This window comes from Amblyomma maculatum, chromosome 1 (assembly GCF_055883805.1).
Source record: "Amblyomma maculatum isolate TAMU_Amacu chromosome 1, ASM5588380v1, whole genome shotgun sequence".
Lineage (NCBI taxonomy): Eukaryota > Metazoa > Arthropoda > Arachnida > Ixodida > Ixodidae > Amblyomma > Amblyomma maculatum.
Genome location: NC_139344.1, coordinates 243,921,129 through 243,931,983, shown reverse-complemented (window position 1 = coordinate 243,931,983; position 10,855 = coordinate 243,921,129). Strand labels below are relative to the sequence as shown.

The 10,855-nt window shown below is 42.9% G+C and overlaps 1 pseudogene across 1 annotated transcript; it reads left to right on the top strand.

Annotated features, from left to right (window-relative positions):
* Positions 1–3,877: 3,877 nt before the first annotated feature.
* Positions 3,878–10,855, top strand: LOC146206098 (pfs47 receptor-like; annotated as a pseudogene). Its single transcript, XR_014708412.1, has 2 exons — positions 3,878–4,102; positions 10,376–10,855. The product of XR_014708412.1 is annotated as a pfs47 receptor-like (transcript).

Below are 10,855 nucleotides of genomic sequence, written 5' to 3'. Positions count from 1 at the left end.
TTGTTTAGTACCTCAATGAAGAGTATTAGGCACAATTTTGCTGAATTTGTACATAAATGACATAATTCATATTGACAACAGTTTTCAGCTCATCATGTATGCTGATAATAGTGTGTTTATTACTGGCTTTGATCTCAATGAGACTGTTTTACATTGAAATTATTTACTTGAAAAATCGTTTGCCTGGTCCAATTTCATGAAGAAATAAACACAGAAAAACTATTTTGTTTTGAGTCTGAAATAATAAAATGATGTAAGAGATGGCTACCGATCTATAATAAAAATGTTGACCTTGGAGAAACTCGCATGTCTTAGTGTGAATTTTTTTCATTTGAGATAGGAAATTCATATAAACAACACTGCAAATAAAAAAAAAGATTTCTTCAATGAGTGAGCTTTACCTGATGCGGTACTGTCCTTGCCTTTAATTATGCAAATCCCTACAGATAAGGTATTGCAGTTTTATGTGGGCAAGCACCACAAGAGCAAATATCAATAAAATGATAATTCTCAGTAAATTAAATGTGTGTTTCTTACATAACCGATATTGACTGCCGGTTTACGACATGACACCTCCGTGCAGAATACAGTATAATTATCTTTAACTATGAATGCCACTTGTTGCATGTTTCCTATTTTTCTTGGCAGGACAATAAAAGCTTTCCTCGCTCTATGGCACTGCTGCAATTTAGAGCCACTCCGTTTTTAACTCAAAACTCCAACCTCTGGTTTCTCCCGCACTTCCACACTTGGTGCAACCTGCAATCAATAAAACACAATTTAATGGTCTCACTGAATGAACTTAAAACAGGTATTCCTGAAATTGTGAAAACAGCTATGAATACACTTTTTAGGGTTGTAAAATCAGAAATGTTGCAAAGTTAAAGAGCACTGCAGAATCTGCATTGGAGCAATGCAAAAGAATGGATGCTGCTGCAACATTACATCACCCTCCATCGATTGACACCACTCATTAACCTCCATCACTTCTCAATTACTCACAACTGCTGCGGAAATGATTTTGCAGACATGTTCTGCGAATGCGGTGTGCGGACGCGGTCTGCGGACAGAAATCTGTGAAACCTGCGCGTTTGCCAGCGCTGTGTTAATGTATTTTATGTTATCACTTATACTACTTGAGAATTCATTTAGTGTTCTATCAGTGTGTTGTGTTACCTTGCTAACAAGTTTACTTATATCTTCTTTGCATGTGTTATTGTATGTAGTTGTAGCCCATAATGCCTCATGGGCGCTGTAGGTACTTACAATAAATAAATAAATAAACATAGCGAAGTAATACTTTCGCATTAATAGATCTTCTAGACATAGGGTCTCTAATTCTTGCACGTTTTTTTAAATAATGTGTAAATTTTTTTATCCTACTCTGCAGCTAACGTCTGCTGCTCCTTTGTAAATGGGTCCAGGACCTAAGTGCATGAGTTGCTCTCTGAAACATTTAATTTAGCTCTCGAGACTATCTAATATGCTCGAATTGAAATCATTGACTCCAGATTAGACTTTGATTGAAAGGCGATTGGAAAGGCGAAAGGAAAGAGGATTGAAAGGCGCGGCGGGCGGTGTAAACATACCCCATTGGAGAGGCCGTAAGAGGAGAGAAGCGCGCTCTCCTTCGAGACCGGCCGTGCTCAGGCACGCCTCTTATGGTTTATACAAAGTCCGTAATCAACATCGAACATTTATCGTGTACGAGGAATAAAATACAGTCAACCATCCGCTCAAGCGCGCGCTCCTTCGTCAGTGCGGCCGTGCACGGTGGAATGCAGCTTCGGGTACACTTCAACATTTTTTACCCCTACGTTTTTAGAAAAGTAAATTTGCCAGGCTATGCAATGTACCTTTGAATGTTTTAAGCAGGTGTAGCGCGACCTGACGTGAGTACATGATGAACTGCTGGGTGGAGATTCTGTCAACCGCTACCGTTTTCGTTTAGATCAAAAGAGGCACCAGCGAAAATTCATGGCGCGTCTCAGATTCAGAGTAAAGGACAAAAATTTACTCATATAGTTAAAATTTCCCTTGTCTAGTGGAGTGGCCTGTTCTAGCTTCGTTCAAAATATATTAGTCGGTTGAAAGACCGAAGATGTATATGCAGTCTCGCGACTACCTTTAATCAAGGAAACGGGCATAAACAGTTTAGCAGAATCGAAAAGAGCAGCAAACAATAAAAAAAAAAAAAAATTATGTCCTTCAAAGTTACACATTGCACTACATATTCATCAATTCATCAAAATGCGACCTGCGTCTAGAAAATTCAGTCTCAAAATCTTCCTGCACGGCTTGTGCACATAAGGAGTTGGCCTCTCAGTCTTCTCTGTCACTTTCCTGGTATAATTAATTGAGAAGAAGAGTTCCGAGAAATTTGTGAAATATAAAAAAAGCGGACCGAATAACATAGCTGTTGTCCATTCTTTTCGGGCAACTCAGAGTTGAATTCTGAAATGCTGACTGAATCAGGATGTTAAGTACTTCGAAAACATTTGTGTGTAGTAGGTGCACGGCAGCTTTTTCGAAAGCAAAAAAAGCTTGTCCAAGGGCAACAAGCTCTGGTTTCGGATAATGCAGTCCACTAGAATATTGTTCTCGTAGAAGAGTGTACTACATGGGGCTGCTTCTTTCGCTAGTTTCAAGAAGAATAGCGCAAGTGTCACACCCGAAGTTGATTAACTAAACGGTATATCCAGCGACGTAAGGTAAATCGAAATATGTGACAGTGGGAAATGGGATGGTAGGAGATGCCATCACTTCCTTCAGTGCCTTGATTTTGCTTTTAGATGAAACGTCCGTCTTGACAATGTAGTCATGTGGCGCTAGCTGTTACGGCCCTCGCATCTATAGCATATGTTGTTACCTTCCGCACATTAAGCTTACTTTCCCGAAGAGAGCCTCAATGGGTCGCTACATAGGGCTTGAAATGAGTCTTCAGTGAGAGTGTCCTTCTTTAACGTTTTAGAAATTTCTTGCACACTTTCGATATAGCAGGTGAACTCATTTGTAAGTCACTGCATCGAGTATCACCTTCATCATTTATTGGTCTCTTTTTACCACTTCGAGCACAAGTGGTGTCGTGGATATCAAACCAATTTTTATTGTTTTCATAATAAGCTTAATATCGTGTAAAAATTTCATTAAAACAATGTTTATTTGCAAAATTTAAATGTCGAATTCGAAGTCGCATCTGGCCGCCATTATATATAAGGGCATAATGTCGCGAGTGAATTCACTCTGCCAGCGAAAAACGCATTATTCCGACTGAAGCGGCATGGCCAGCTGCGGACGTAAGTTAGACTTCCTTTTACCCAAGTCCGTGTAGCATTTGTTGGTTAACTGCAAAGCTGCTGGTACGATGGAAACGCCATCATCCCGTCTGTGTTAATATTTTCTTACTCTTCAAGGTAGTGCCCCCGTTGTCGGGCGGGTGTGCCTACAATGCACAGTGCACCTTCCTTTTATGTGGCCTTCGTGCTATGAGGGCATCTGTAACTTATTTTTCCAGTCTAATTTTAACTCTCCTTCTATTCTATCGATATAGCTTACCTTATCCCTTCTCATATCTCGAGTATGACAGGCGCTGCCTCCCTTTGTGGTTGCAGCTGCTTGCCTTATTCTATTTCAGGTCCATTCCCTGTGTTCGACTGTTTTACACAGTGAATAACATATTGAATAATAATGACCAGCCTAATAATATACCTATGACATAAACAGCAGAAGTTGTATTGAACTAGACTGAAATAGCTTGTATCATGCCCGTTGCTACTCTCCGTTTCATAGAGATGACGGCCGCATTCTCGAGTTCAAACTGTAGATATGCTACTAGGCGTGCTCCCCTTCTTACCAGTGATTGTAATAAGACTTCTGAAATGTCTTCGCAGCGACCGACTATACGGCGCTGTGCCGCTGGAAGTTTTTCCACGGACAACAGATACCAGAGAACGCAGTGGCTGGCGGGGAGGAGAAAGGCGAGGTTGTATACGTTGGACGCGCCGTGCACGGCAATGACGTCATACCTGGCAAGGTGGTCCGCTCCCAAGGCCTCTGTTTCGTACCCTATGGTGGAAAGGAGTTCCCCTACACTGACTACCAGGTCAGCACACTGCCATCAATGTCCGGGCTCCTTGCACTATCTGGTGTGCAAATATAATGATGTAGAATGTCTTTACCATGGTGATAAACAACTGAAATCAACCCAGTGGAGCTGCCCTCTCGACGTTAATAACGCTGCCATTTTGTTATACGGGAATCGGTCCGCGCATGTGGATAGATATGTTTATTGGCAGAGAGGTTGGCCGGAATGATTAGGATCTGGCCTGCTACTCTACACTATTGCGCATGCAATTTAGCAATAGTGGGTTTGGTTTAACGTCTTCCAAAGTTGCACGGAGGCATTATGGGAGAGGCGTCGAACTGGAAGGCTAGGTATTTTTTTCAAAGGCCTGGATTTCTTCAAGATGTCCTGACATCGTACTAGAGAGAGAAGTTTTCGCGTTTCGCCTGCCCCGAAATATGGTGCTTAAGATATCGTTAACATCACATACTCAGTAATTTTGGATATTTTCTGGGAAAGGATTCTCAAACGTAATTTTTTTTCGCGTATTGTTTAACATTACAATAGCAATCAGTATACCTGCAGACCTTCTCTCGGCAGGATCTAAGTTATTTTGCAGTTAGTTTTTAAAAACGCGCCCCACTGCTTTTCTATTTTTTGTGGGTGCTGGACAGACTTCAGGACCAGTACTTTGGCACGCATCTATAGATCATTTCTATCAAGATGCTCAGAAAGGCATCTTATAATACTACACAGCTGTGTCACAATTATTTAGAAACGAACAACTCATTTTGGGCGCAGAAGAAATTTTATAAGCAAATTTTTTCTACGCACATTGGAAGCTTAAACAATTTATATCAATATGCTCATAAGAAGCATTTTGCAATATCCAACAGGTACCTAGCCCACATAGTTATAAAAATGCTATCCATTTGTTTTCTATGTCAGGTTTAATGACTCGTTGCGAGCAAATGAAAAGATAAACTTTAGAAGCAAATTTTCGCATGCTTTGCAAGCTTGCATTAATCCCATCAACATTTTCATAACAGTAGCTTATAATATCCCACAGTTGAATTACAGTTAACTGTTCCAGAATGCTGGACCTTATATAAAGCATCAGCTGTGCGCATTTATTGTCATCATTGCCGGTACCGCAGAACGGCAGTGACAGCTCCGACATCATGAAGGGGATGTTTGTATAGGTACAAACTGCATCGACACATACCCTTCAGAATGTGAAAGGACCCACAGTCACTGTTCTATATTGCAGTCGTATAGGGACCGGACAGCTGAACGGATAGCGCCGCCTCTCGGCGCATCGCTCAATCGCCGGAATGCGCCGGCCGAGGCCGGCGCATTGCCAGCGCATTGGAGCGTATACTGTTTGTCGTTGGTTTGTGTGGAAATTGTAAATCGTAAGGCTTAGATGACGTTGTGCGTGAATATATCCTCAAGAGAACAGAAAGTTGGGCTAGTTGTGTGAATATGTCCAGTGAAATGAAGTCTGGCCAAACAAGGCAGGCGAAACGTGGTGCGTTGTTGACTCCGCTGGCAGCCACGCAGACTCGTCGGACGTTCATAAGTCGAATCATTTCTACGGGTTTGCACAGAAGCATGAGTGGCGGGTGACCGAAGCATGATTATTTGAAAGGCAAAGGCACGAATCTACGTATCTGGTTACTGTGTGGTCATGGAAAGTGGCGAATTTTTAAAATTCCGCTTGCTACCGGATGCTGAGTGCCTTCTGTTCCCCAGGAGTGACGGCACGAGAGTCTCGGAGTCGAAGCCGCACTCCTTCATCTGTAGTCACTTTATTGACAATTGGAAATCGAAGTAACCCAACAGCGTAAGTTGCAACGTTAGCATTTCCCCGCCTGTGTACAAGAAAACCCCAGCACGGAAAAGAAAAGGCAGCTCCACCATCGTCGTTCGGGCTGCGTTACGACTTCAGTGATGGGCAGAGACAATGTTTGTGCAGATACTTTCGCTGACATAGTCAAAGATAATTTACTTTTTTCTCTTAACAGAAAGAGCAGATAGGAGACATGAACAATTCCTATTACCATGATCTAGTCATTTTTCCTCTTCGTTTTTCAACGAATGAAAATGCGCTGAGAGCTCTGCGTTGATACTCTTCTAATTTGTTAACATTTGTTTGTGGCTTGTCCATTTCGCCTAATAAAATCACTCATTTCACAGCTCAACCAATACCGCATGGTCATAAAATCTGCCATCGGCTTCATATAAAAGTCAAACAAGAAAAAAAATACAATTTAATTTGTGGAAACCAGCATAAACATAGCATTTTTTTTTTATTTCGAAGGCCGTGTAGCAGTTGTTTTTCGCATTCACGTTGCACCTGACACGGCTTTACGCATTTTCTCAGCAGCGTCCATTTCCTGGCCCGCCTAAATACATGTGTTTCTCATCGGCGTTTTAGTGAACGTGAGATTTCCTGATTGTGGCGTAGTATGACAAGACCGTTTTACCTCTCTCAGAAATTGCTTCTATGGCCAATGTAAGCAGATTTAGCAGCAGTCCGGCAAGCTGCAGTGACAAAATTATAAAAGGAATGGCTTTCAGTTATCCGGATTCCTTTAGGTGCAAATATAAAACTACATACATGGTCGTGTCCCCTCACACTCATCAGGTATCGAGGTCAGCTAGGTATCGGCCCCGCAAGTTCGTGGTACGCTGAGAAAGTAGACCACCTTAGCGAACGAGCCATCAGAGGGATTCATTTAACAGTAGAACGCTCTCTTAATTGACGGTGGCTTATCTTACAACACATCACACTGTGTGTGTTTTGTTTCGATTGTATTTAACAGTTTGACAGTATTGGACTATTGCCTTCAGATGTTCAAGGCACGTGCGGTCAATCGCATTGAACTTCCTGCGCTGAGAGAACATGATGCTGAGGTGGTATTACTCATTTGGCTTATATTATGATTAAGTTTGATAGTCTCAAGGCCGGGTTCAATGAGCTATTAATTGTAGCATAATTGTGCAGGAAGTCCGGGAAGTATATGTTCGCTATTCCAACCATTAATAAGATCCTACTTTTGTCTTGCTTGTTTATTTTTCTAATTTACAGCTCTCGTTACAAGGTTGAAGCTGGAATGTCATTTGCTACTATTCTACTCTGAATCATTTGAGCCTAGCTATTACCAAAAAAGGCAGGTGCAGCATCTTTTTCATTTTACATGAACGCTGACCATTACAACTACCACTACTACGGCGCCACGGCTACACGGCTTGGCGGTATTTAATCTTCAGGCAGGTTTTGACTAGACCTAATATAAGATGGACGCGCAGTGCAGGCGCAATTTCCGTCTTCGAAGTTGCCTTAACAAGTGCCTAACGAAGGTGTTCCTCGCGCATGGTGAAATCACGCGCGCGGCATTTTCGAGTATATAACAGAAATACCATGCGCCGGGCGGTTTAAAAAAAAAAAAAAAAAAAACACGCACGCCCTGCCGAGAACGGCCCTTTTCTTTTTCAAGATTTCCCAGCCAAAAAATACTCCTTGCGATTACTCAAAGCAGCTCAAAGCTCTCAAAGCCACACCGCAAAACGACGGGTAGGGACAGGCTCAAAAACGACTTGCAGAACGGAAACGACTGCGCCGCTCAGTTGCCTCGGCATTCCTCTGTTTCGGCACTCCGCCGCGGGCGGCGCTGTTCCACCGAGGCGACGGTGGCGCCATACAACGGGCGCCCGGTCCCTATATATCTGCCGTACTTTAGACTCCCTGCCAGGTCGAACATATTTATGCATCAATTTTAATTATACACAAATGTCGAACATGTTAGGCATAGTTATGAAATGATTGATGGAAATAATACATTCCTCTGCAAATGTCGAACATTTTAAGACACAGTTATGAAATGATCGATGGAAATAATATAATCCTCTGCAACCTCTCGATGTGCAGCAAGGTTTTTCCTTAAAACTTCTCCTGCGCTTGGACCGCGTTGTTAAAACAGCTGTAAATACATCCAATGGAGAACTTTCTTGACGGTAAAAAGCAATCCGTTACAAGCCTCCTAGATGCATAGCTAGCTGTAGTGGAATCCTACGATAGGCGAAAGAATAGGCGTTCATAAATAACATCTCATTGAAACATGCACTTGTTTAGAATTTATGAGTACGCAACGCGTGTTTGCCAAAGTAACGAAGCTGCATGGTATATTTCCAAGCCGTACAGGGGAGCAGTCATGCCACCGGGCACTTGGAGCTCTAAATCTTTAAAAGGTAAGGGGAACCGCTGTTCTCAATTTTTAAGACCGTTTCATCTTTGGGGAAGCCGCAGGGACTCCACAGTATGCGAGAAAAGCAAACCGTGTAGCCCGGCTACTTTCTGCAAAGTTGGTACGTGACCAAAGGGAAACATAATATTGAATGAACCTTGCTCCAGATACAGACACTGGCATACCATGGGAAGCGTTGCAATGACAACCAATGCCGAATCGGAGCGAGGAGGAGAAGTTTCTTTATCAAAAGCAACAACTTCACATTATCCATCAGCTTTACGCTCTCGCGACAAAATGCCTTTTGCCAGCGTATTTTACAAATTCACAAGTCGAAGCCTCCAACAACCGCATCATGTTTACATGCGCGCTTAACAAAGCGTCCGCGAAGTAGTTTTCCAATGAAGAACAATTTTTTATGAAATCTATAAATTACTATAGTGACATGAAAAGTAAGTATACTAAAGCGTTGGCGTTCGCTGCTTCACAATAAACGCAAGGTCACGCTATTGGGTGGCCGCCGCATTACAGTTACAAAAAGGCCTGACCATGCAGTAAGTACACTGCGAAGGCTTCATGCCAACGACGCAATTAGCGAACAGCTCCACAGTGGCAACTCACACAGTAAAACCTTACGTAGCACGTAAGGAGGTGATTCGCCGTGACAGTAATACCTGGAATGTAATTCTACGGGCACGAGTATGGAGCGGCACCTTCGAATTGCTCAGGATCGCAGACGGCCGTCCACCAACTAGGCAGTGAGCTGATCAGGTGTCTATAGATGCACCCATGGAAAGAATATGAGCCGTAAATCGAAGTCCATCTAGGCTGACTTCTTCGAGTGATGTATATATTTTTATTGGCAGATTTTGAACTGGGAAAAGACGTTGAGTTCCTTACTAGTCCCTAGAAGGAAAGAGGGCGCCAGCGTCGGTTAAAGCTTCCCAAAAGACCTCTGCAGCCACCGTGGGCCTCCTAAGCATCATGGACCGGTGCACTACCGATTGCAGAACAACGATTTTTGGCTCAAATAATGCATAAACTTTTCTTTACAATCGCAAATGATATCACATTCGATATGCTGGTTACAATTTACGACAAGTGAACTGAGAAGCAGGAAAGTAAAATTTGCCCGAAATTAGAGAGCCCTCCTCTCCTTTAGGTCAATTATTGCACACCCCTGAAAGCAGTTTTTTTTTTTGCGCTTAACAGACACACTTTCAGAGCAAATATTTTATCAACAAAAGTATTATTGCTCGAACCATTTAGCAAGTTCTTTAGTCGCACTTCGGAAAACGTAAACCTTCTATTGGCTGTGTCTGGTGTTGCATTTTGCGCCACCGTGGGTTTCGAGCACTATGTTCGCACCGCGAGAAAGTTGTCCGCGAAAGCGAAGTGCCAGCCATCGTCATTGACGCGAAATAACACCAAATAAGAAGCCGAGACCGTCCTAATGCGAATGCGTGACGGTCGTCGGCGCAACACGTGAATATTTCTCCTGAATGAATTCATGAAGTCGTTTTCGCATGCAATACACGACCACCACCTGACTTCAATCTGCGGATAACGTAACTCTCGCTTGAAGAATAACCTTACACTTGTGAAAAATATTTTGCTTAATGCATCATCAGTGACCAGGGTATATACACTGACACATATGCAACCTCTTCTGGCGCAGAGTGAAAGATAGCCTTACAAGTGTAGAAAGAAAACCACAAGTATAGTGTCGGACAAATGCCAGTCGAAGTCATCGCACGAATCCAGAATTCGCACTCACGACGTCGAAGTTTTAAATTACTCCCGTCTGGCAAGCACATTCGACGCTATGGAAAGCTTGTGAAATAAAATGATAAAAAATGGCGACTTTTTGTGCCGCAAATCAAGGCGGTAATCTACAAGGGCAAACCTTATTCAAATACGGTTGAGAAATTGAGGAGCTGAGCTGATTCTTTGAGCCGCCGTGGATGAGAAACATATTTCTTAACGATGCATGAACAACCGTTAGTGCGCAGCGAAATGAAAGGTACGTCGTTGCCTCCCTTATCTCAATTCTCTTTCGCAGGCGCTCGTCTCTGAAGGTGCTTCACTAGAATAGGTACCAGATTCTGGTGGCTCAGTGCCGAGCGGAGCCCTTCCAGGAGGCAAGGCCGCCTCTGGTGAGCAGCTCTACGTCGGCCGTGCTCGCCACGAAGGAATGTTGATTCCCGGCAAGGTCCACCCGTCCTACAAGTGTGTGTGGCCAGGAGTTCAGTTACGCCGAGTATGAAGTTCTGGTCGCCAAGAAAATTAGCTTCCGGGAAGCCAAACAATGATTCGACGAAGTTGCAGCCTATGACAAATGATTCATACACAGTGTGACTCAGTGCGCACGGTTCTCTGGACCAGGAGTACTTGGAACTTTTTTTTTTTCGATTTTGTTATTCTTCAAATGCGAGAAATGAGCTGCTACTTGAAAGTTTGTGCACCTTTTCCGTTCCTCCTAACACGCCAAATTGCGCATTATTTGAAATATATGAATGAAACAAAATTAAGGCCAATGATT